This window comes from Tursiops truncatus, chromosome 3 (assembly GCF_011762595.2).
Source record: "Tursiops truncatus isolate mTurTru1 chromosome 3, mTurTru1.mat.Y, whole genome shotgun sequence".
NCBI classification, from domain to species: Eukaryota; Metazoa; Chordata; class Mammalia; order Artiodactyla; family Delphinidae; genus Tursiops; species Tursiops truncatus.
In genome coordinates this window covers 32,799,407-32,825,357 of record NC_047036.1, presented here as the reverse complement: position 1 = coordinate 32,825,357, position 25,951 = coordinate 32,799,407, and the positions used below count along the sequence as shown (strand labels likewise).

At 37.2% G+C, this 25,951-nt stretch overlaps 1 long non-coding RNA gene across 1 annotated transcript in view; it reads left to right on the top strand.

Moving 5' to 3' along the window:
• Positions 1 to 25,951, top strand: part of LOC109549035 (uncharacterized) — a 589,831-nt gene that overhangs the window by 452,286 nt on the left and 111,594 nt on the right. The window contains exons 5-6 of the long non-coding RNA XR_002175173.2: positions 8,920 to 9,161; positions 18,647 to 18,686. This is a non-coding gene — a long non-coding RNA (uncharacterized lncRNA). The remainder of the gene's footprint in view (positions 1 to 8,919; positions 9,162 to 18,646; positions 18,687 to 25,951) is intronic.

Genomic DNA, 25,951 nt, shown 5'->3' with positions numbered 1-25,951 from the left:
GATCTTCCATATCCACGTGTCAGATAGCCTCTGGATGGGTTTGGCTAGTGGTAGGCACTCTCAGGAGATTGGCAGGTGGTAGAAAGGAGAATTCAAGGCATTTTCCCCTTCCCCTTTGCCTCAAACAGCATGTTCACCCATACCTGTGGCTCCACCTGACTCCAGCTTCTACCCAACATGCCCACCTTGCTTTTCCCCAGGGAAGCCAAGCTTCTGCGTTCCCAAAACCCCATCTATTCCCTTTGTCCCACTGGAGTCTCAACTCTATCTATTAAATCGATGCCACTGCTGTCTTAACTACTTGGCAATGGTTATCTTTTCCTGTTTCGATCCTGACTGACTCACTCCATTTCCTCTGTCTTCACCTGACAGTTGGTAAGATCACACAGTACTCTTACTTATCACACAACCCCTTTTGTTATTGTAACCATCACGGAGAGTGAAACGTGTATTGCTGTCTGCAGGGCACAGTGTTCAGTGGTGCAGATGGAATGAGGGATAAAACTAAGTCCATGTAGTGGAAATAGTAAGAGTGGAAGGCACAAAGTTTGACATATATTGTATATCGGGGCTCTGCCTTCGCACATAGCCCACGATATGGTCTTGTAGAATGAAGATATGATGGGGAGTGTTGGGGTCTCCAATTTGACAAAGCTTGGAGATATCATTTCTTTCTTTATTAATTTATAGACAATTATAAGCTATAACCAAGTGCCAGGATCTTTGTCAAGCACTACGATGAGGCATGAGGCAAGATAGAAACATACAAGATGCAGGCAGGGCTGCATTCCTTCTGGAAGTTTTAGGGGAGAATCCATTCCTTGTCTATTCCAGCTTCTAGAAGCTGCCTGCATACCTTGGCTTGTAACCCCCTTCCATCTTCAAATCCAGTAATCACATCACTCCAAGACCTCTGCTTCTCTGACTCTGACTCTCCCCTCTACTCTTTACTTATAAGGACTCTTATGATTACATGGGACCCACTCGGATCATCCAGGATATCTCCTCATCCCCAAATCCTTAACTTAGTCACATCTGTAAGGTCTCCGGCCTTGTAAGAGAACATATTCACAGGTTTCAAGGATTAGAATGTGGCCACTTGGGGGGTGGGCGGTGTTCATTATTCTGCCTACCGTATCCCTGACATACCCTGTGAAGAACTGGAGCCGTCACAATCAAACTTTGCAGAGGAGATGCTAAGAGCAACAGGTAAACCCCAAACTTACAATCAGTAGGTAAATTTGCATTATTTCCCAACACCACTCTTTTTAGGAAAGAGTTTTTCAAAATCAGAGAGGCAGTGAGACCCTTAGCAGAACTGAAGAAACCATTCAGTTCCTAGAAAGATAATGGAAAACTTTTACCTGAGAACATTTTTGCAGCATGCATTTTTTTATTTTCATTTTTTAGGAGGATTTCTATGAAATTACAGTTTAGGTGACCTATAGCAGCAAGCAAGTGGGTAGTAATGAATGATGGTAACAGTCTCTAACGAGCAACTGGAAATAGGTGCATGCTCTGTGTGAAATGAGGGCGGAGTAGTAAACAGCTATGGGATCTTCCGGCAGTGGCTGGACCCACACACTCTGGGACATTCTGTCCACGCTGGCAGCCATTAGTAGTGCTTCTTCATGTACTCCAAGGACAATGGCACAGGCATGAAAACCCCATGTGAAAGGATAGTTCTAGACTACTGATTGATATATTCCAAGGGACTCTTCCCAGTTTTCCACTGAAGATTTTGAGCAGAAAGGTAGAATTTATGGAGATAGAATGTGATCGAAAGAGAAAGGAATTAGAGGAATGTTTCTAAGCAGAAACAGGAGAGCGAACCGGATGCCTGTTCCCTGTGGCCTCAGTGAGGGAAGGCCTTCACTATGCCTTCCTTCTGTTTGGGTCTTATGATGTGTGAAGTGAGCCCTGGGGATTCTATGGGGAAACTTCCTAGGAGAGCTGAAGCACTTCCTTGGGGAGAAGCATTATTCTGCAAGCCTCAGTGTATGTTACATTTCTCAGGTCTGTTCAGGACAGTCAGTTAAAGCCCAGTTTCAATTTTATTTTTGTCCATAAACGTCCATTTATCACCCTCGCTTCACTCCATGTGAGAATCCAGGAATGACTCTAAATTACACATCTGAGAAGTTGGACTCAAATCAACTGTCTAAAGGTGGGGCTAATAAGGAACTATAGTAGCACTGAAAACTGAGGACAGGAATTGCGTTGTCTTTTTTCTCTCCCAGTGACCTGAGGTAGCCTTTTAATTATCAAAGTGTCACGAAGAATTATTTCACCAGGAGATTAAAGATTTCACATCTAGTTCCCAATTCTAAGTTTATGCACATTGAGGGCAGAGATCATTCTCTTCAAGCCAAGAAACAAATTTTCCAATAAACAATATACCACTTTTTAAAGCATGGGGTAAGAAATGGGGTGGAGCATAAGGTCTGTGTTTCTCAGCAGTTCAATTTGCAAGGCTTGGCTTAATTAAAAACAAAACCCAAAAATCTCTGTTTTGTTTACTGATCGCTCTTTTTTCCCAGGGTCTTTTCATGTCTGGGGATGGGGAGGTTTAGATCAGTGACAGGTATCGAGAGAGACACAGGATTAGATGCTAACATAGGAAATGAAATAAGTTGCCTATGAATATTACATAGAATATGTTTACATCCTTACAGATAATAACCCTTTTTTCATGTGAAGATGCATACTTTCATGCTCATTTTTAAATGACCATTTCTCAACTGAAATAAATTTCTGCTTAACATTTTCCAAGACTGTGTAAAGAAAGGCCAATGATATTAACTACCATTCATCTACCATATGGCAGGCTTTGTTCTTGCATTATTATTAATACTCTCAGCAACCTAACTAGATAATTGATATGCTCACTATTTTATTATGGAGAAATTGGGTACTGATCGAGTATATTTCTAGTAAATACCTGAGTTGATATCTCACCAGGAGAATTTAATCCCAAAGTTTGTCCCCTTTCTATAATTTGCTATCTTTTTCAAGGGATATCATTGAAAATACTCTCCTACTGTGAGAGGTGCAGTCATCAGTGAATTATCCAGGGACTGGGACTGAATTACTCAGTTGATGCTCTAGACCCCTCCTTTTTTTTCTCTCTCTCTTTTGGCTGCACCCTTTGGTTTCTTAAATTGGACTCCCTTCTCTTACATTAATGAGTTTTCTTTAGGCAGAGCTATTTTCTACTTCCAGGAAAAACTAGAACAATTTGAACTTAACCATCCAAGGTCATGAGTTTTCATAGTTACACTTTTACTAATGGAACAGAACAGAAAAATATCCAGTTATAATTTTGCAATGTTATTGTCATCACATTTTCTATCTATGAGAGTAGTTGGATATAATATATGCAGGTGACTAGGGTGGGGATCACAAATGTGTGCACAGATGCAGAAACTCAAACTTGTAGATGCTTAGATGAATTGAGCAAATCAATCACAGTGTTCTCATTATTCTTAATCCACTGATATCAATTCGTAACTAGTAACACAATTAGCACTCACAATTAAGTAGATTTGTCTTGCCTGATGTACGCTGCAGTCTATCTTAACTGAAGTTTGTTTATTTGTTAATAGGCTAGCTGGGCTGCACATTTGAGGAAGGCAAAGGTAATTTCCATACCTAGTAAATAGTAAGGAGAGATCAAGGTTGAGAAGTTTATTATTATAAAAGTTTATTATTTTTCTAAATATTTATAATTGATTTTTTTTAATATAATTGATTTTTGACTGCAAAGTCCTCTTTTTTCCCCTTTTGAACACATCCTTCTCTTTAGAATTGTGCTTCAAAGTTTAAGTTATAAAATCAAAATCCTTTCAGAGAATTTCTGAATAGTCTTTTTATTTTTCCTTTAGGAGGTTTTCTAGAAATTAAAAAAAAAGAAAACTGCAGGGTTAAGCATTTGCTTACTTGTTTTTTATGCAGCTCAGACATAGTTAGTTTCCCCACCCTAAAACCAGAAGCTTACATCTGTCAAGTATGCTTTTGCTCTCGAGCTCGAATAATTTTTGCTTCCTTCAGGATGACTTCTAGAAAAATCAATAAATCAATGATGTTTTGCTCCAAGGAAAATTCTGTGGACAAGTTTTGTTTTATGTTTTTAGAACACATAGCCTTTTCAAGTTTGCTTATTCTTCCAAGTAAGCAAAGTGTTGAGATGAAATATCTATGCAATTTGTTTGACTGAAGGAATTTAAATAGGTGTCTCTGTTTTTAGAATGCTTTCCAGATATTTCATTGATGTGTATTTTAAACAGCATTTATCCTAGGGGAGCACCCAGGACCTCTTGTTTATAACAAGAGCCACTGTGATGCCTGCTATTTCTTACCACATTCTTAGGCTTCCAAACAATTTGTGTTTCTCCCTGGGGATGCAAATACAGAACAGGGAATGGGAGATAGAAAAATAAATACTTGGTTTCAATATTTTCTCTTCTCTTTCCCCTGATTTCTACTAATATTTATGAACATATTGGGACAACAAAAATGGGAAACAGTAGAGCATAATAATAATAATTAAAAAAATAAAACTAGGTCAGAATTTAAGTTTGAATTTCAATTTCACTATTTACCAACTGTGTGGTATAGAACAGATTACTACATCTCTTTAAAGCTTTTTTTCCTTGTAACATAGAGATGGTAATACATATGTGAAATGGTTATTAAAATCCTATATCTAATACATAATGGGTATTTAGAAAAATGTTAACTGAAAATGAATGTGCTTTTATAAATAACAAAAGATCAGTTCACTCCAAGATATCTTTTTTCACCATTATAGATAGAACTAGAGTAAGTCATTGTTTTTGGCATGATGTGAAATTTACAATATGCATTAAGTTATAATTACCTAGGGAATGAAGTAACAAACATGCAGGAGCAAACATACCTTATATAGGATGGAACATTTATCATATAAGATAGCAGAGCACAGCCCTGAATAAATGGGCACTAGGACATGTAACTTTTGGTAGAGAAGTGAAAGGTCAAGAATAATATGACTTGGAACTGATAGCATCTCTGTGGTTAGATCTATGGCTTGGTTACTAAATCTAAGAGTATTGGTTATTTGGAAAGAGCTTACCAAAATTAAGGGCAGGGTAACTGAAAGGAAAAGTTAACAAGTGCTTTAAGATAAATTATATTAGCTATACTTGATTTTTATTTTTCAGGTTCTACCAGTATACTGTGGTAGAGAAGCAGAGCAGAAAGGGACTAACACTTATTGAATTATATGTTCTAGAAATTGTGTTAAGTGCTTTTTGCACATAAGAATGCAATCATTCTATAAATCCTCTTCTGATTGGTAACAGAAAAAACCAATTCTCTTATGCTACCATAAGACTGCTATTGGAAATATGTTATTTCATTATATGTGTATTTAAATGCTAAGTAGTCTAAATTTTATTCATTTTTATCCCATTTCCATGGATATAGAAATAAGTGTAAGATCTCAGTGAAGGAGAATCATAAAAGAAGTGGTGTTAGTTTGCTGTGGCTGCCATAACAAAGTATCCCACGCAGACTGGGTGACTTAAACAACAGAAATTTATTTTCTCACAGTTCTGGAAGCTTGAAGTTCAAGATCAAGATGTTGGCAGGGTTGGTTTCTTCTGAGGGTCATGAGGGAAGGATCTGTTCTAGGCTTCTCTTCTTGACTTGTAGATGGATAATTTCCCCCTGTGTCTTCACATTGTCTTCCCTCTGTGTCCAAATCTTATAAGGACACCATGTTGCATTGGAGCCCACTCTAGTGATCTCATTTTAATTTAATTACCTCTGCAAAGACCCTATCTCCAAACCAGAGTCACATTCTGAGGTACTAGGGCTCAGTTAGGACTTCAGTATATAATTCTGGAGGTGAGCGACTCAATTCAGACCATAACAACTATTTTCCTCATTTCTCTTCTTCACAATCCCTAGCAGAAATTGACTTGTTCATGAGATGCTCCACACATATTCGATCATGATAATTCAAGAACTGTTTGCATCACATATATGAAGTAAAACTTTCTTGTCCTGAAGATCCCATAAAGAAATAGCATTCTATGTTAAGTCAAAACAGAAACCATCCACACTGGAATACTCTGGGCATTTGAACCAGGCCAGACCACAAAAGTTAATTTAGGTTTGAGGACTAGATAGAATGATCACTTAGATACAAGGTCATTTCCTCTTTGCTTTACAGCCAAACCAGAAACATACAATCAAAAATATACAACAGGGCTTCCCTGGTGGCGCAGTGGTTGAGAGTCCGCCTGCCGATGCAGGGGACACGGGTTCGTGCCCCGGTCTCGGAGGATCCCACATGCCGCGGAGCTGCTGGGCCCGTGAGCCATGGCCACTGAGCCTGCGTGTCCAGAGCCTGTGCTCCACAACGGGAGAGGCCACAGCAGTGAGAGGCCCGATTACAGCAAAAAAAAAAAAATTATATATATATATATATACACACACACACACACACACACCAGATCAAGATACAAATGAGTGGACATGGCTCTCTGTCACCTCCCTTTCTTCTTCCCAGAAGCATGTCCAGAGGCTGGTGGGCTCACCAGGGAGACTGAAACTCTTATCAGTTCAGAGGATTCCCAACCATAGCTTATGTACAATCTTTGAAACTGAAGATGGTGGACATGGATGAGGATGATGGAGGTGTGGAACTTCAGTATTCAAGTCTCCACTCTATTTCCAATAAGAAAATTCTTGCTGAACCACAATTACATGCTTCCAGGTTCTATTTCTTACTGTGTCATTGACTCACTTGAGTTGCAGGGAACAGGCATGCCCTATAACCATTTTCCAATGAAGTAAAACAAAATGAGCATGTAATAAGTGAAAAGCAGTTTGTAAAATGTAAACTACTGTGCCAATCATCTATTTTGAATGTTGTAAATAAATAAGACAGCTATAACTTCAATAAGGAAGTAGGTATATAAATTGAGTACTGATTATGTTCCAGATACTCTGCTAAAGATTAGGGATACAGAAGTCAAAAAGACAGATGTGATCTCTTTTGCATGTAATGTATAGTATGACAATTTTGACATAATTTTCATAATGCTAGTCTTATCAAAACTGCATACTTACTACTATAAACAGTTGCAAAAAAAGGCTCAGTAAGCCTCCAATTTGGCAACAGTTTAATGGATTGGCTTCCATGATTCCAGAATGCTAAAACAAAATGTATTTCATGGTACCATCCCATACTTCTCTCTTCTTTATGTACAGAGGACACACTGTCTCCAAGTGCAGAAAGAAAGAAAGTCTTCCGCGCCAGTTTCTGCATTCCTTTCCGTGGCTGTAGATTCTGGCACATTTCAATCTGCTGCAGATTCTCTTTTTTGTAGGGATAGGCAATTTATAGGACTAGTCCTTTGAGGAAAATCTAAATGCCCCTAGGTCTTGGCCTAGGAAGTGCTAGGTGAAGAATATAAGAGTAGGGACCTTGCATCATGCTGTACCAGTCATGCAAGAGTAGAGAATATTCAAACTGTCCATCCTGCAAAGGTAGTCACAGAGGTTCAGATGTATACATAAACATTCTACTCATGGATAGGAAAACTGGGATTATTACTATTATGGTTATAATTTTAAGGAATTAGACAAATTCATCACAGACTCTCAGAAAACTACAGCAAAAGATTAAGGGTAATTGCATTAACTATTTTAATCTAATATTCAACCTATCTAACACTCAGAGAATATGTGCACAGTGCTTTCGGCCAATCGTGTTTTAACTGAGATCTGATGAGCTCTCTTTCTGTACATCTGTCAGGACAAAATACTTACACTTGCAAAGAATGTGCACCAATGTCACTTACCCTCCTTCCCTGCCAGCAGATTACAGTGAAATGACAAAGTCATAATTCTCAGGCACTGAAGGATGGGCTTTAAGTAGAATTGTATGGGCTGTGAATTATCTGCAGCAGTAAACTATTCTACAAATAAGCCATTCAAGTTCACTAAAATTGGAGAGGTTAGGGTTAGTGCAATTCTTATCCAAATCTTAAGTGTCAGGGATAGCCCACTGCCCTGCAGTAGCCAGAAGTGTACAACATGTGCCTTATGAGAAAAGTTCTTGTGGTTTTTCTCTTTCCCATTGCACTCTAGGGTGATCTGAGCATCAGTTAAAAATTCCCGTCAAAAATAATTACTGAGAGTTCAAGAGTTCATCGTCTCTAAAAACCCAACGAAGAATAATCTGTCTAATTCTCTTATTTGGGCATGTAGTAGAGCTGTTAGAGATTCTGGTTATGTCTTTTAAGTCTTATGATTTCTGATCCTTTCTGGAAAGATGATGTAAAGAGAGAAATTTCAACAAACTATTTTCTGTTATATTCGAGTTGACACCTGTCTTCTCACACTGACCTATATTAGATGGAAATTATTGCCATGTCCCTGATAAACTTGGGTGCATTCATATGGGTTACATTTGTCGTGTGATAGGTGGAGAAGAGAAGCAACTGGTTCAGTTGTGAGGAGTAATCTTCAGGCAAAACAATTTCCCCCAAATTTCCAAATATTGATTTATCACCAAGAATTTTCCATACAATTACCTAGTTTTAGGCTATCACTCAGTTATTCAGCCACCCATCCTACCTTGAGCCCATCCCCATTTCCCCTAGTGCCTTCCTCTGTCAGGATTTTCTCTTTCTGTGGACACCACCTCTCTCACTCCAGCCACCTTAAGAGCTCGGAGCTGAAGCAGCATTGCTCCAATTTCAAGTTTTCCTTGTTGCTCATGTCCTGTGTTTCCTATTGGGACTTCTTGCCTCTTTCCAACCCATTGTTTTCCCCCATTCTCTTATACTTGAATAGTTCTGAATTTTGAGTGCTTACCTTATCTAAGTACCCTCTAATTTCCTAATCTTTGTTCTGCGAAAATAGGTTCCTGGCCCGTCTCCAAAATCGACGCCACAGGCTGTTCCGATGTGACAACAGTTAGCTGTCTGAACTTGAACAAGTCTCTCAATCTCTTTGTTCTCAATTTTCTCACTAAAACATAAGAAGCTCAGTGGTACTCGGAGCCTTTCCTTTTGATGTGTCAATAGAACTTAGTTGCTAACACTGATGTACACATTCACCAGTTTGGGCCGTGGTTATAGCGACTTTCAGATAAATGAATATCGGTAAGTGAATAACTGGAATTTAAATAATCTTTTTGTTGTTGTCTTTTTTCTGATAAGTTTGTTTTAGAAAGTACTTCTAGGGTACTGTTTTTAAAAAGAAAAAAATATATTTTAATAGATGGCTATTTCAGCAGCTTCTAAATACTTCAAAGAATATATTTTGTCATTATTTGTAACATAAGTAAGACTTGATTCTTCCTAACTATTCATGTCACATAGTATCAGATTCCAAAAAGATATATAAATGCAAATTACTAGTTTTTTGGATCCCCTAATATATGCCAAGGACTATTCTAAATATGTTTCTTGTATTAATTGATTTATTTCTCAAATACTATAAGGTCAACACAAATGTTATTTCTGTTTTACAGATGAAATAACTAGGAAGAGAGGTTAAGTAACTTTTCAAGATTAAACAGAGTAGAAGAGCCAGGATTTATACCAGGCAGTCTGGCTTCAGATCCTGTGCTTGTAAGCATCTCACTCTTCTGCCCTTCTCGACCAATTTGGGCAAAGTCCTTGAGTGGAGTGTATTGAAGTAGAGTCTCTTGAAAAGGCCAATAAGGTTTATATTTATAACACAAAACGAAAACATCTTATTCTCTTGCTTACCATCTTCCTCTAAAAAAAAGTCACACAGAATAAAAGCGGCTTATCAATCTGCTCACTCTTATTCTCTTTTTCTCTCTTTCCTTCCCTAGATGTCAGCTGAATGGCCTTTTCATATCTTCCCCACCTGTCCTTTTGCCACCTCCCAAATATATTTCATTCTCCCCTGGAGGCCATATGTCTTTCTCTTTTGAGTTGGCTTATCTCCTCTAGCTTGTCCAATACAACATGTCTACCTGTACTAAACACAGGTCAGTGTGAAGAGCGCCCAAGAAAGAGCTTGCAGAATTCTTAGAGCAGAGTTGGGGAAGTATATTACCTTAATACTTATTGTCCTTGTATACACCTATATAACTTCAATTATAGGGTCCTATGTGTAATTCAGTTATCAGCCACTTGAATTTCTGTGGTTTCTCCACACTAAGATTTCAATCTTGAGTTTTACTTCCAGCTCTAGAGTTCCCTAGATGATAAAAATGAGGGAATATTTGGGGCCAGTTATTTAGGCCTGTGTCATCAAGGGTGATGGGTCAAGAAGTCAGAGAAAAAGTGACAAGTTCTAAGTACCATCTTGTTTTTCTGAAAACTCACAGAAACAGTTCAAAAGATAATGTCTGCTTGCAAAAAATGTAAGTTATGATTGGATTCCTCATGTATAAATTTTTGTCTTTCACTCAACTAACTCACAAGATGAACTGAATTTCTCACTCTTCTCCTGACTATTTAGGGTATAAGGAAGCACAACCTAAAGAAAAAGAGGTAGCCTAAGACAACTGGTTTGTCTTAGAAGGAAAAGAAAAAATGAATTGGGTGTATAGAGGAAGAGACCTGAAGATTTTACACTGAATTCTAGAGGCGTAGAGCTTCGCTATTTCAAGAATAGCACATTTGAAATTGGTCTTTTAGTAGAGTGACAAAACTCTTAAAAATGGTTTGAAGTTGAATTTTAAGCAGGCAACTAGCAAAGGACTTATAAAACTAAGTTACAATTTATAAACTCAAATTTATGAAGTTAGAAGCTTTAGAGAATGAGTTAATCAGCACCTGCTCCAATGTGAATGTGTGAGCTCATGTCTGCTAATAGAGGGAAGAGGGATACATCAGGCTGACTCACCATTGGTGCAAGACGTTTTCACTTTTGCCTGAGACAAGGATGAAATGCGGATGAGTTTGCATCTGAACACAGTGCCAATTAATCACTATGATGACATTTAAATAGTCACTCTGCATCGTAAATGTTTGAAAGAAAGCTTTATTTTCTAGTGATGGAACTCATAGAGTTTTCTCTTTTCTTTTCACATAGTCACTGAACTTACAGAGCTTATTAGGAGTTGAACTATTGGGAATAAACTGTCAAAGATGCCAGGAAGGGCTTCCCTGGTGGCGCAGTGGTTGAGAGTCCGCCTGCCGATGCAGGGGACACGGGTTCATCCCCCGGTCCGGGAGGATCCCATGTGCCGCGGAGCGGCTGGGCCCATGAGCCATGGCCGCTGAGCCTGCACGTCCGGAGCCTGTGCTCCGCATCGGGAGAGGTCACAACAGTGAGAGGCCCGCGTACAGGAAAAAAAAAAAAAAAAGAAAAAGATGCCAGGAAAATTTCTAGCTCTAAGGAAGTGAAATATAATAGGTGGATTAGAAAAATGTGAATGAAAAGTCAAATACAAATAGAATAATCCAATTCAGTGATGCATCACAGTTCCTGGAACTTTTCTTATCTGGGTAGATATAAAATTGCTGGGTTGCTAAGAATAAACAAGAAAAAAAAAGCAGCTGAATTAGATGCCAACTATTAAGTACTTAAACACACATATTTTGTTCCTGGATACCTCCCCAGATTTTCACTCAGAACCTAGTTGTTCTTAGCTTACATACACTCTTAATGAATTTGATCATATCTTATTCCAACCCTCAGCTGATTCAAAGTAACAAGTTAGAAAGTGGAGGACCATCTATGTGCAAGAACTTTAAGAATATTAAGGAATAAAAGTAGACTACTTAACAGTCAGGCAGTAAGCAGAATAATGCAAGATTTAAATGCTCACAGGAATCACATCCAGAACACTCCCACAGCCTCCCATAGGCCATGCCGAATCAGTGTTTTAGAGCATAGTCCAGAAATGTATAACAATGATCCCCAGTTAGCAGTAAGAGGTTTAATGCATCCTCTGTGTGTGAATTTATTTGAAAGGTTTTCAATTCAAAATAGATTATTTTCATTATTAAGATTTATTTAGTTAAATCTTTATTAATCTCAAAGACTGCATTCTCCAAAATGGCCCTTTCATAAATTTAATTTAAGACAAAAATATAAGAGTCGTCACAAGACACTGTGCAAATTAAGGATCAAGTATGCGGCATAGTATTCTTGTTAGAACCAGAACCATCTCTAGCAGATGCTGTATCTGGGGTGTACATTTAGAACTAAGCACAATTTTGCCAAGTTGCTCAGTAGCACTTTCAGCTAAATTTTTCTAGAAATACCATTAAAAAAAATAAAGAGAGGAAGGGCTAAGGTGAACCTCTCAGGACCAGCTGTGTGATATGAGATTGAACAACTTCAGATATTCCCATAATACTCCTTGGTGGGTAAGAGGGGCATCAACTGCTAGAACTATGAAGGCCAGAACAAGCTTAAAACAATGATCTTTTAACTTTAGTTGCTGCCAGAGTTGCATCTCTAACCTTACCCATTTCTTCCTGGGGAATAATTATTTCAGGGGAGAGCAGAGGAATATCTACAACCTGTACCTTTGCCCAATGTCAAAGATAATTCATTCTCCTAAAGCAGAGAAAGCCAGAGACTTGTAAGCAATAATGGTGCTTTGACCAGACCACTTACTACCTGCTGTTTCCAAGGTAGGCTCGTGAATAATCATTTCCATCATCCCCGCTCTGAAGTTTCTGGTATTTATTTCTCCCTGAGGACCTTGGGGCCTTGGCAGCTGGGTAGCTGTATGATTCTGTCTCAATTATCTCAATTAACAGTTGTTTATCAGAGGATTTGTTCAACTTAATTTCAGCAGCATCGATGGTACACCATTATTCTTTTTAATTGAAGTATAGTTGACTTACATATTACATTAGTTTCAGGTATACAACATAATAATGATTCAATATTTTTATAGATTATACTCTATTTAAACTTATTATAAAATATTGTCTATATTCCCTGTGCCGTACAATATATCCTTGTAGCTTATTTATTTTATACTTAGTAGTACACCATTCTTTTTACAACATACCTCTAAAAGAAGTTATACTGAGAACGACATTAAGGCAATATGCTTCTGCCACACCTGGTCATCTCTGTTTTAAAAGAAAATTGAGAGATTAGAGAAGGAACAGTGCATTTATGCACTTTTTGGTACTTTTCATAGCTGTTACTGGAGCTTATAGTTTAAAATTAACATCTGTGTCACTGACTCAATTTAGTTAATTTGTTTCTACTTGTTAGGATATAAATAAAGTGCTCTATTTTTCTCTGTCTGTTTGAGAAATTCATTAATTTCTAGGAAGAAATCTAAAAGGTCCATGAAAAGAACACACAGGAGAAAAATGTTAAGTTACCTTTTGTAAAAACACTAAAGATTTTATTAAGCTCCCAGAAATTTTTCATTTAGGTTTTAATATGAATTTGGGGGAATGCTTATAATGATTTTACTTTGTATTTTTCTCTTAATCATAGCTATATAATTGTTCTCACATGAGAAACTCATCAATTATTAGTTCTCAGACTATTTTCTTGAAATTCCTATTTATTTTTTTTATTTTTATTTTTTTTTGCGGTACGCGGGCCTCTCACTGTTGTGGCCTCTCCCGTTGCGGAGCACAGGCTCCGGACGTGCAGGCTCAGCGGCCATGGCTCACGGGCCCAGCCGCTCCGCAGCACGTGGGATCTTCCCGGACCGGGGCACGAACCCGTGTCCTCTGCATCGGCAGGCGGACTCTCAACCACTGCGCCACCAGGGAAGCCCCGAAATTCCTATTTATTTATTTTCTGTTTGGTAATACAGGTTAAAGGCCTAAAGAAAAAAATTAGCTAATACACATTTATATTTGGTGATAATTAAAATGGTATAATTTATATTTTAATAGAAAATTATTTTTCTGTTATATTTTCTCAAGAGAGAATAGTCTAAATTTCTAACTTTTATATTAGCATATTTGGGAGCCAAGTTTATTTTCTTAAAATAACACAGTACTACTTACATAATAAAAGTCAGTGGGCAGATGAAATTTAATTAAAAAAATTATGCTTATGGAAAAATACACATGAGAAATATGCTTATGATGTGGGAATACATCATTACTTAGTTGTGTCATCTATTGCATTAATTAGTTTATTGTTCTATAGGGGCACAATTATTTGGGAGGGGGCATATTTTTAGGATTTTTAACAGGATAAGAAAACTCTGAAGGCTGAGAATGCCTTTTATTTTTCTAGAATATAATACCAAGTATAATACTTGATAGATTATATGAAGTTGAAGTGTGGCTCCAAGAAGTTGTCACCAGACCCACTGTGATGATTTTTTCCTTCTCTCTCTGTCCTGCTATGCGTAATCCTAAACAGGGTGGAAGGGGGCAGTTTCTGGTTGGAAGTCTGGAAAGGGCAGTCTGTGGAATGGGGACGTGCCTGGGGAATAATAAGAAAGAAGAGCTCAGGATGGTCACTCTGCAAAGTTGTTTATGAACTCCTGGGCTCACGCCCACTGTGTGTTGTACCAGAAGGACATGGCATGACATCTTTAAAGTGCTGAAAGAAGAGTACTGACAACTCAGAATTTTATATCAGTGAAAATGTCCCTCAGGACTTAAGGTGAAATAAAGACATTCTCAGATGAAAGGACACTTAGTAGTTGTTGGCAGCAAACCTGCTTTAAAAGACTTGCTAAAGGAAGTTCTTCAGACAGAAGGGAAATGATACCAGAAGGAAACATGGAACATCAGGAACAAAGAAAGAGAAACACAGAGGGAAAATGTCTAGGTATATATATATATATATACACATACACAATATACAATACATACTATATATATATATACACACACAATACATTATTTTTCTCCTCTTGAATTTTGCAGAATATGTTTGATGGTTGAAAGTATAAAATATAACATTCTCAGATGGAAGTTTCCATGTATGTAGCGGTACTATGTTAGATGGCTGTAGCAAAAAGGAGAGACGTTATAGTTTCTATATTCCAGTTAGGTGGTCAAATATTGATTCTAAATAGACTGTAAGTAATAAGTATGAATTTTTTAATTCCTAGAGTAAGCTCTAAAAAATTATACAAGTACACATATTCAAAATGACAAGAGTAACATTTAGAACAGTTAGTAAGAAAAGTATCGATAGAAAAGATGAAAACACCAATGTCCAAATGATGTTAAATTTAGAAAAAATATAGTCTTTCTTCAGAGTCCCTGTGGAAGTTTTACGTAATATATCCTTGATATTTAAAAGGCATTATCCAATATCTCTTTAGGGATAAGTTCACCAAAGAGCAGTGAAACAAGTTGAATAAAATAGCTATAGGATTTTTTAAAACTTTCCTATTATTACAGCTATTTGATTTATGAAAAAGACAATGATATAATTTTAATATCCACCAGTCACATTAAATAATACTAAATACTCATTACTATTTCCCTTGAATGATCAACTGCTAAAATTTGATGTGTGTGTGTGTGTGTTTGACTAAATTTGAGAAGTGAATATTATAATTTATTAAAATTTTCTTTGTTTTACATGGGAAATCGAATGCTACATTTTATTTTTAGTTTTATTTCATTAATGATTAAAACTTACACATTGAGCAGGCAAATTTCTACTAGATGCTTCATATTCTGTGACTGCACTAAAGGCAGCGTATGTAAATTTTATAGAGCAACTGAAACTCTCATACACTTCTGGTGAGAATATAAAGTGGTACTTTGAAAAACTGTTGGCAGCATCTATGAAATACATGCAAGCTCTAGGTATTAGTTTTCTCTTGCCGTGCACCAAATTACCACAAACAGTGGCTGAAAGTACACCTGCTATTAGCTCACAGTTCTGTAGGTCAGAAGTCCAACACAGTGTGGCTCTAGTCCTTATAGGAGGACCCCTGAATCATTAAGCCAGCAGTGAGGCAGCAACTATCCCATAGGCTTCAAATCTCCCTGACTTCCTCTTCTGCTTCTGGAGAAAATTCTCTGCTTTTAAAGCAACTGTTGTGATTAGATTAGGCCCACCTGGGCATCTCCCTAACCCTAAAGCCCATGTGGATAATCTCCCTTTCACTGGGGCATGGAATCGTAGAGGACAGTTTTAGTATTCTGCCTACCTCCTCCTATGACTGGGCAGTTCCAGTCCTAGACATATACCCAACAGAAATGCATGCATATGTTCACCAAAATACATGCACAAGAATGCTAATAGTGGGAGTACTCATATTAGCAAAAATCTGGAGAAATTATTCAACAACAATAGAATAAACTGTGGTATATTCTTATAACTGAATTCAGAAATGAGAATGAAAAAAGTACAAATACAACAGCATGAATGAATCTCACAAACATAGTGTGCAATAGCAGGCAATAGTGTTTATGGGAGTGAGTGGAGGTGTACCTCTTCCAACCCAGAAAGTCATAGAAAGCTTCCTGGAGAAGGTACAGTTTCTGCAAAGAATTAGAGGGAGTGATGGGTAATGTGGGGGACAGAACTAAATTTTCAATTGAAAGAATAATATGAACAGAGGAAACATCTGTAAAAATTATAAGCAGATAGGTATTATGAATAGACAGAAAAATGGGGAAAACAGTGGGATAAAAGGAGTGCCTGGAGAATTTAATGGGGTCAGAACATGGACCGCCCTGAAAGCCATATGAAGAAGATTGACTTTCATCCTGTAGGTGAGGGGGGACATGGGAGCTCTTTGCAAAAGGAACGATATGAACATATTTATATTTGGGGTCTTTGACACTGCAAAATAGATAACAAGAAGATAACATTATAAAAAGAAAGTAGAGAGGAAACTAGACTAACTTGGGAGGCTATTCAAGGAGTACAGGTGAGAGATGATGGGTGCCTGAGTTAGTGGGGGAGGAGGATGGACAATCTAAGAAGCATGGATGCCTTGTATCTACCTCCCTTCCTAAAATCGCTTTTAAAGTCTTAATTCATGCTAAAGTATAATTGACTAATAATACAGTTGTTGAATATTTTCATGTCTCCCAAGAGAAGGTGAAATTACCACTAACTAGATATCTGGGCTCTAAGTTGAAAAGATGGCTTCTAGTTGTGCAATAGTAGGTGTTTTCCTGAAGAAGTTTTAATTGGTTTGTTTCTTTATTTCTAAGTCATCAGGACTTTTCCAAATGCACCACACATATGAATAAGGGAACCAGAGCCGAAGACACATTCCATGGTTGAGATGTCTGAGCAAAATCTGTACTTTTAATTCTATGACCTTCACAAGGTCAGCAACAGCAGAGATCTAGGGCAGAAATTCTTCAAGATTTTCATATACAACAGTGACCAGTGGGGCAATTGTGTAAAAGAAATGTCCTAAGCCATACGTTCATTATTTCTGCTAGAAAGCCTTACAGAGTCAATTCCCATGGACACATAACAGGGCACACAATAGAGAGGCAGCTGACATCTGTGTAAATGTGTGCATTTTGACCTATATTTAAAACCGGCATGAAGATAAATATCCTTTTCTTTTTAAGCTTCTATTGTGATTGTACTTTGTAAAGACTTCCCTCTGGTTTTAACCCTAAATTAGCTTACAAAGAGAATGGAATAGGATTTTGAAATAAAGCATATGTGTTGATATGATTAATATCACTCATTCTATGTAAGTTTAATTGCTGTAACTGTTTTGAGTAGAGAAATAAAACTAATTTTCTCTTACTCTAATTGAAATAAAATTAGTCTGGAATTAGTAGGCAGGCTTATTCCTTTGGGTTTCCTCCCTACTCAGCCACACACACACACACACACACACACACACACACACACACATACACATTTAGCTGTGAATTACTTGACAATATCAGAACCTTTCATCAGGCAGTTATTCCAAACTTAATCTGTAAATAATTTTTAGACCCACAACAGGACTTTTAAATTTTTTAAAGAGAGAAAAAATAACGGTATCTTTTAAAGGAAAATTACTTTTAGGAAATATTAGTTTTTCTCATCATGATTTGAGTTATCTGATTGAAACTTTTTGTGTAGGTTTTTTTGTTTAAGAAGGCAAGAAATACTTTAAAAATTGATTACAATATTCCAGAGGTAGTCTGGCCAAAGCAGTGACAACAGGTCTATCGTTTCCTCTGCTAAATTTCCTATTCTGTTAATGCATCTGTAGTTCACTGTAGAATTTTGGTAGCTCTAGCTCCACGTGACCCATCCTGAGCTTACACTTAACTAAGGCACTAACGTACTTAGTACCTATAAATCACATTTATACAGTCTGTTCTTGGACATTTATTTGAATTTTTGGAACCAAATATAAGTCTTTAATATGATAAATGTAAAGGAATTTAGGTAAAATGTGACTTTTTACCCCCATTGCCGGGTACTGATTAGGGGCTTAAAAAATGTTGAATTTAGCTCATTATTGCTGCTTAAGAATTGTTTAATTTTGATTCTGTCATCCCAAGTATTTTTTTCACTTTGGATGGTTTGAGATCCATCCATGTTGTTTTGCATTAGTAGTCTGTTCCTTTTTATTGATGTCTTCCATTGTATGAATATACCATTTATTTAACCATTCTTTTATTGATAGGCGTGCACTGTTTTAATTTTTGACTATTATTAACAAAGCTGCTATAAATATTCTTGTTCAAGTCTTTTTGTGGACATATGTTTTCATTTCTTTTAGGTAAATATCTGGGAGTAGAGTTACTGGAACATAGGAACATGTAAGTTTACTTTTACAATAAACTTCCAGACGTTTTCCAAAGTGGTATCTCACTGTGGTTTTCACAGGTCTTTAAACTATGCTGTGTTTTGTGTTTATGTCAACCCATTTAGTTAAACACCATTCCTTTCACTCGAGAAGTTGCAGAAAAATAGAAAATAAAATTCCCAAGCCTAATATCCAAAGATATTTGTTCCTCTTCCTCTAAATATAACATTTAAAAGTAATTCCTCTTAATAAATGTTCTTTGTATTGTATCTAAATTTTAAGTTAGTTTTGAACTCTGCCTAGGGGCATTTTATTTCATTAGTAATTCAACAGGCATTTGTGAGTACCTAATAAGGTCTAGAAAAATTTTTAAGGTTGATGGTTAAATAGATAAATGTCATAATTCCTGTCCTAAATTGTCTTAACAAGAGACAGATGTGTGAATAGCTATGTGTACATTTTATAATACTATTTTGGTTGCTTATATATGGCATAGGGAGGGCAAGAGGAAGGAAGGGTAAAATTTACTTGATGGAATGGGAGAAGAGTCATGAAAATCTTTGAAGAGGAGATGATTGCACTTAATTTTTTGTATAGGACTTTTAGAAGATATTATGGTGGTTTAAATTCTTCATTACTGTTATTTCTTGTTTTTATAGTTTTGTGAACATATTAGTTTTTTTTCCTCTGCAATCAATTTTGTGGAAAGTGAACTGAGCAAAAGGCACTCATTCTAGCCCCATCTCTGTCTCTTGGGCTATGATTTTCAAAATCCTCATTTCCTAATTTGTGTTCCTGACTACTTCCCAATATCATGGGGGAAAAAGGCATGGTGGCACGCTTCCTTAAAATCTAAGCAAAAGTAAGACATTGTGAAGGTATAGTTTCAGTAAGGATAACGTATACCCTTTTTGATTTTTTTGAAACTTTTCTCAGTGCTCTTCAAAACACTTCATGTTCAATGTCTTGGTCCACACAAGTGTATATCTTCACGAAATATTGCACAACTGTCTCTTGATATGTCTGTTTCTTTGGTCCAGAACTCTCTTCCATCACCTTATTCCCATTTTTTAATCTCATCTCTCCAGGTTTGCATCATATGCATGGAGTTATATTTACCAAAATGTGTTCTAATCTCAAATTCACATTGTTTATTATTTATGCTCTGTTAATTAGCATGGAGATATGCAAAAAATCAGTTGTATGATTTCCCTATTGCTGTTGTAATAAATCACCACAAACTTAGTGGCTTAAAACAACACAAACTTATAATCTTTTAGTTCTGGAGGTTAAAAGTCTGAAATGAGTCTCACTGGGCTAAAATCAAGGTTTTGTCAGGACTGCATTCCTTTCTTCAGTCTTTAGAGGAGAATCCATCTCCTTGTCTTTTCCTGCTCCTACAGCCACCTGTATTCATTGGTTTATGGTCTCTTCCTCCATCTTTGCAGCCAGCATGGTGGCATCTTCACGTCTCTCTTTGACTCTGCTCTTCTGCCTCCTTTATCCACTTTTAAAGGACTCTGATTACATTGGACCCACTGGCTACTCCAGAATAATCTCTTTGTCTTAAGGCCAGCTGATTAGCAATTTTAATTCCATTGGCAACCTTAATTTTTTCTTTCCATGTAAGTAACATATTCACAGATTCTGGGAATTAGAACATGGATATCTTTCGGAAGCAATTATTCTGCCTGCCATACTGGTATTAATTTATTTGTTTCTTTGTTTGTTTACTTGTTTCTACCTAACGACATTTTTGTTGGAAACTCTGGGCATCTCTTTTATTGGTAGCCCTTTGTTCCTGTCACGACACTTTCCCCATAGTCACTTGCTTCCCAATTTTGTTTGGACATCTTCTCTCCTCTTTGCATTTACTTTAAAGCTTCCTTTGAGCAAATGACTTGCTTCCAGAGATTGAAGTTTTAAGAAAGACCCTGGGCTTCAGTCTTTCATTAGCCACCCATGTATTTCTCGTGCCATTCATTCTCCTTTCTTGTTAAAGTACTAATGTTTAGTGAAGAATAAAAATGATATTTTCATCATTCTTTGCCACTGTTCTGTTTCTTTTTCAAGAGTTCAGGAGCTCTTAATAACCTTTATAGTCTTAATCACTTATTTTTGTAGATGTCAGTCATGAATCTATGAACAAGAAGTAAAGAGTAGCAGACAGAAGTTTTAGTTAACTGACAATCTGCTTACACTCGCATTCTATTTTTTCATTCCCGGTGGATTTGTGTCTGTGTGTTTGTGTCAGGGTAATACTAGCTTCCGTAATAAATAATCCTCAAAGTTTTAGTGTCTCAACATATTATGTGAGAATTTTGTATCTCACTAGCAAATAGTCCAATGTGATTGTATATCTGATTGGCAAGTAACTTCTCTATGTGGTAATTCAGGGACTCAGATTCCTTCTTCCTTGGAGCTCTGTCAGTCTGTAAGGCCTTGGAGGGGAAACTGGGGATACAATGCCTGGAAGTTTTTATGAACTACCTAGGAGTGACATGCATAAATTCCACTCAGAGTTTATTCGTATGAACTAGTCTTATGGCCACAGATAGAGGACTTGGAAACACAGTTCATGGGTGGACAGCTGCTTGCCAGTGACAGCTCTACACTGCAGAAGGGAGAGCATCAACATGGGTGGGTCTCTATCCATCTCAACCACAGCACGCTTCTTGGCTGGATCTTCCCCATACCTTGCCCGGCTCTTCCCCATACCTTGCCCTCCGTACCCTCCACCACCATCAGGATCTTCCTCAGTCCTCCATGATGCTTCACTGGAAATTCTGCACTCTTCTCATAGGAACAGAGAAAGGCTCATGTACATGGGATGGTTTTGGACATGTGGACTATATGTATCCTCCTCTATGACATATTCATTAATGCATACTACAATATGACTATAGCTTTGTTTTAATTAATTATTTAATTAATTTAAATTTGCATTTTATTTTATTTTTTTAACATCTTTATTGCAGTATAATTGCTTTACAATGGTGTGTTAGTTTCTGCTTTATAACAAAGTGAATCAGCTATACATATACATCTATCCCCATATCTCTTCCCTCTTGCATCTCCCTCCCTCCCACCCTCCCTATCCCACCCCTCCAGGTGGTCACAAAGCACCAAGCTGACTCCCTGTGCTATGCAGCTGCTTCCCACTAGCTATCTGTTTTACATTTGGTAGTGTATATATGTCCATGCCACTCTCTCACTTTGTCCCAGCTTACCCTTCCCCCTCCCCGTGTCCTCACATCCATTCTCTAGTAGGTCTGCGTTTTTATTCCCATCTTACTCCTAGGTTCTTCATGACCATTTTCCTTTTTGTTTTTTAGATTCCGTATATATGTGTTAGCGTATGGTTTTGTTTTTCTCTTTCTGACTTACTTCACTCTGTATGACAGACTCTAGGTCCATCCACCTCACTACAAATAAATCAATTTAGTTTCTTTTCATGGCTGAGTGATATTCCATTGTATATATGTACCACATTTTCTTTATCCATTCATCTGTTGATGGACACTTAGGTTGCTTCCATGTCCTGGCTATTGTAAATAGAGCTGCAATGAACATTGTGGTACATGACTCTTTTTGAATTATGGTTTTCTCAGGGTATATGCCCAGTAGTGGGATTGCTGTGTCGTATGGTAATTCTATTTTTAGTTTTCTAAGGAACCTCCATACTGTTCTCCATAGTGGCTGTATCTATTTACATTCCCACCAACAGTGCAAGAGGGTTCCCTTTTCTCCACACCCTCTCCAGCATTTATTGTTTGTAGATTTTTTGATGATGGCCATTCTGACCAGTGTGAGGTGATACCTCATTGTAGTTTTGATTTGCATTTCTCTAATGATTAATGATGTTGAGCATTCTTTCATGTGTTTGTTGGCAGTCTGTATATCTTCTTTGGGGAAATGTCTATTTAGGTGTTCTGCCCATTTTTGGATTGGGTTGTTTGTTTTTTTGATATTGAGCTGCATGAGCTGCTTGTAAATTTTGGAGATTAATCCTTCGAATATGACTGTAGTTTTAATTCTCATCTTTCTCCCCAGTACTGTCTCATAGAATATTAGATTTTTGTGTTCTTTAAATTCAGAAGCCTGGACTCCTCAGTTGCAAGAAGACTTTCATACTTATCTTGTAGCTCCAACAGAGCTGCCCTTCCTTCCCTCTTTTCTTTTCTCCTATCGTTTTCTCACCTTGACATGGGGTTCAGTCTTCTCCAGAGTCTTCAAACTCTCATGCCTCTTATTTTTTTATATTACCTTATATTGTGTATCTAATATCAATTCATCCACTCTGATAAGTTGTATTATAGTAAAAGCATTTCATTAAGACCTTACCTTTCTTTCCCATGCAGAGCAGCCAATTTGAATAAACACATAAATGTTCAATGATTGCCTCTGGCAAGAGATTTTGGAATATTTCCCTGGGCTTCTATGTGGTCAAGCCTGATTTCTCAACTATTTCCTGCATGATAATTCTTTTGGTCAATGACTTGTTGCATGTAATTGCTAAAATTCATGTGGGTGGTCAGTCTCAAAGCTGACCCATTCTCTGAGTTAAAATAAATAAATTGAGAAAACAACACTTACAAAATAGTTTAGGCTTCCATTTTCTGAGGTGGAACACAAAGTTGGGTTGGTTATTATATTTTCTCCTTGCTTGAAGTGAAATCTTTCTTGCTAGGGTTTGTACATTTTATTGTTCTAGATTTTTCTATAAAACTGATCAAAGTTATGACTCACCACTACAAAACTTTAACCTCATACCCATCAAATATTTATAGGTGTAGCTGTACAAATTCTTTGTATAAAGGGGATTTCAAGATTTTTCAAAGCCTATGAAACCCTATTTTAAACTTATCTCAAGAAAGCATAGCACACTACTCAAGACCCTGGCTTCTGGAGTAAAGATGTCCAATACACAGTCTTTGTGATCTTGAGTAAGTTTCTTAACCCTTAGGTGCCTCAGGATTGTCTTCTTTTAAATAAGGATAAACATACTAGACCTTATCTTATAGGGTCCTTATGAAGGTTAAATTTATTAGTTTAATTGTTTCTAAAACAATGCTTGCTACATGGTAAATGCTGCATAATTATTACTTAAATAAACTTATAGTAAATTAATTTATCAGATATTTTTCTTCTTGAGTTCAAGGGCTCAAATATAATAGGTCATCACTTTGATCCCTCTTCACCCAAATTTCCAACTGCTCAAGTCTAGTGGAGCCACTGAAGTATCTATTAAAATTATTAGCTGCCTAATAATGGACTTTCCTATTTTTAAAAGCGTTATATTCTTACACTGGTTTCAATTATTTAAAGAGTCATTATGTGAATTAGGTAATAAACCAAAAAAATATAGCATTGAATTGTACGATATTGGAGGGACTATATCTTTACTATTGGAAATAATGACCTAAAAAAGTCTAAGAGAGGGCTTCCCTGGTGGTGCAGTGGTTGAGAGTCCGCCTGCCGATGCAGGGGACACGGGTTCGTGCCCCGGTCCGGGAGGATCCCACGTGCCACGGAGTGGCTGGGCCCGTGGGCTGTGGCCACTGAGCCTCCGCGTCCGGAGCCTGTGCTTCGCAACGGGAGAGGCCACAGCGGTGGGAGGCCTGCGTACCACAAAAAAAAAAATGTCTAAGAGAAATGCTACTTCAATAATTTACATATACTTTCCCAAGAAACGGATTAATTAGAAGGGAATTTGATGGCCCCATGTGTTAGTGGGGAAGTAGAATATGGTGAAAGAATTAGAATTTAAAAAGAAAAATAGACTGTGCTATATTTATTTTCCCCTAGTTCCAATCTTGTCTTTCTCTTTAGTGACTTTTATTCTCACCTGATTTCTAATAATAAAAAGATGAAGCACTGTGCCTATAAATCTGTGAGCAAACTATACTTGCTGCTGTGTCCTATTTTTCTTATTTTTTCTTTTCTTATCTCTCTCTCTCTCTCTTGCTATTAATTATTCATTTACCCTTTAGCCCTAACTACTGCACTATACCATAGAAAGTTTTTTTTAAGTAAGGAGAGAGAGTTTAAACCAGAATCTTGAGAAAAACATATTTTATCAACATTGATATCCAATAATATTAGTTAAACAAAAAGCATATTTTTGGCTGTAATAATGCCAGTGCAACAGATGAAAAACATTAATTTAGTAATAAATTAAGGCTCTTAAAATAATGTTTGACAATTTTGGGGGGGGTTTAATTTTTTTAAAGATCCAAAGGACTATTTGAAACAATGTATTATCATTTTCCATAGAAAACTAAAACCAGTTTGATAGGAGTTTGTAGGGGAAAGAGCACTGGGCTTGGCAGAAGAGATTCAGGTCTTGTTTCCCCATAAATCTTGGCTCTATCAACAGAAGTCAAAAGAGTGTCCACTCACTGAATTAAGTTCATCTCTCAACCAACAGGGGTTGAAAGTGAAGCACACTAGGGACTTAGAGCGTGCCTTCCCCAGGGCATCGCACTGCACACAGACGGGTGGTCAGGATCCCCCTTGCTCCTCAGAACCATTTTCTCATGTCTCCTTTCTTTCTCACCATATCCATGGAAAACAAAAAACCATGAAACCCACCGACCAGAAATGCAACTTGAATATCACGTCATCAGATTGAACTCCTCTCAATTCTATTATCTTGACTTTCAACCTATTTTAGCCATTCCCTTCCATGGTCATATTCTATGCCTAGTCATAGCCAATAAGGGCAACACATCATAATTCCAGTTTTATGCATCTCACACTCTGATGACCATCTCCTAAATTTTTAGCTCACTCCCTCAAACTTTTCAACCCCTCCACTTGATCCACTGATATGATCACTGTTTCAATGTTCTTCATCCACTTGATATTCTCTGGCTCTCCTTAGCAAGCTTAAGTTCCAGAGTCAATCATAATCAGTCTCTTGTTCATAACTCCCTTTGTCTTACACACTTGGCAAAACCTCAACCCTGGTTAAATCCAACTCTCTGCCCCCTTTTGCCAGCCCCTGTATGGTTTCATCTTGTGGAGAAATACACAGCCATGATGAGTTTGTTTTACTTCATATTTATGAGCATGAAACTCACAGTGGGCCCTTAATATCCTCAGGAAATCATTTTTATATTCCCCAATCCTTTCCGTCTCTTATTCTCTTTGATGACTCTTTCATATCTTCTCTTTTCTCTAGACACTCCCAAGACCTCATCCCCAATTCTCACTCTCAGCTGATCTTACTTCTTACTTGAGAATTTTGAAGCAATCAGATAAACTACATTTACC